At 62.4% G+C, this 1,440-nt stretch overlaps 1 pseudogene; it reads right to left on the minus strand.

Moving 5' to 3' along the window:
* Nucleotides 1–161: 161 nt before the first annotated feature.
* LOC112549198 overlaps nucleotides 162–1,440 on the minus strand; it is a 2,295-nt pseudogene continuing 1,016 nt past the window's right edge.

The raw sequence follows: 1,440 nt of genomic DNA on the forward strand, positions 1-1,440 counted from the left end.
GGGGTGGGGCCGGCTGGCAGCCAGCAGGACAGGGGGCTCCTAGTACAGGGAGATAGGGTGGGGGCTGGCAGGAGCTGTACTAGGCAGGGCAGGTAAGGGGGTTATAGGAGCTGGGGTGGGCACTGGTTTCCTCCCTCCCACAACACTACAGCACCAGGCAGTTATCCACCACTCCTTTATTTGCTCTCTCTCCTGCTTGTTTCTTGAGGAGGTTTGATGAGACTCTGACCCCTCCCCCTTTCTCTCTGCGCAGCTGGGTCCGTGGTTCAGTGCCATGGAGCAGGTGGGGGTCTCCTTGCTTCCCCCCATACCCCTAGTCAGAGGCAAGGGGGTAGGTGAGGGCCGAGTCCTGCCAACAGAAAGGTGGGGGCAGTAGTTAGCTGGAGGCTTGTGGGTCCTACACCCACACCCCAGCAGCACCCAGAGGAAAGGGGAGAGAGGAGTCTGGGGAGGACACCATGAAGGAATGAGGGGCACCAGCAGGGCTGGGGGGGGCAGGGGGCTACAGGTCGAGAGTGAGGGGCATGAGCAGGGCTGAGGGGGCATTAGCTAGAGTCCCTCCCCCACAAGCCAGCACCCAGAGGAGCAGGGGTGGAAAAGTCTGCCCTAGCAAGGGGTTTGGGGTGCCACTGTGAAGGGAGGGGGGATTCTCAGGGGAGGGGATGTAGGGCACCCCAGAGGTGCTGCCAGTGGGAGCTGGGGTGGGGGTCTTGGGTTGTGGGAGGTGGTTCCCTGCACTCACCCAGCCCCCCTGCTGCTGGATCCAGCCAGCGATCCTCTCCCGCAGAAACTCCAGGGCCCGGAGGCAGCCAGAGCTGCTCAGAGCCTGAGAGGAACCAAGCAGAAACAGAACCCAGGAGTCCGGGCCCCCAGACGACCACCTCCGCCCCCTCCCCAATCCACAAGATCCCACTGCCCTCCCAGAGTAGGGAGAGAACCCAGGCATCTGGGCACCCCAGCACCCGCCCCTGATGTACCTGGAAGGTGACTGTATGTGAAATAGAAGAAAACCACAACCCTTCCCCAGTTGATGCTGTCAGCAAACACTTCCTCTGCCACCTGGGCTACTGCCTTCAGTGGGGGCTGCCCAGACATCATGTCTACCAGACTGAGGGTTTGGGGGGGCAGGTCAGACTGAGCCTGTAGGTCTGGAGTGAGGGGTGCCAGCAGGGCTGGGGGGGCAAGGTTGGGATGCAGGGGCACTGTGTGGGCCCCACTCACCTGTCAATCTCAGAATTTTGGCTCATGCTCCTCCAGACCTGGAGCAGCCCCTCCAGCAGGGAGGTGACTGGGGGCTCAGTTGGGGTAATCTCCTCACCCCCCAGCTCTTGGAAGGTCACCGGACGGGTGCCGGGGCTCTGCTGGAAGAGGGTGAGGATGAACCTGCAACAGACCAGGCAGGGAAGGGTTTAATGGGGGTGCGGTGAGGGGGTGGAGGTC

The sequence above is a fragment of the Alligator sinensis genome, unplaced genomic scaffold, assembly GCF_000455745.1.
Source record: "Alligator sinensis unplaced genomic scaffold, ASM45574v1 scaffold647_2, whole genome shotgun sequence".
NCBI lineage: Eukaryota > Metazoa > Chordata > Crocodylia > Alligatoridae > Alligator > Alligator sinensis.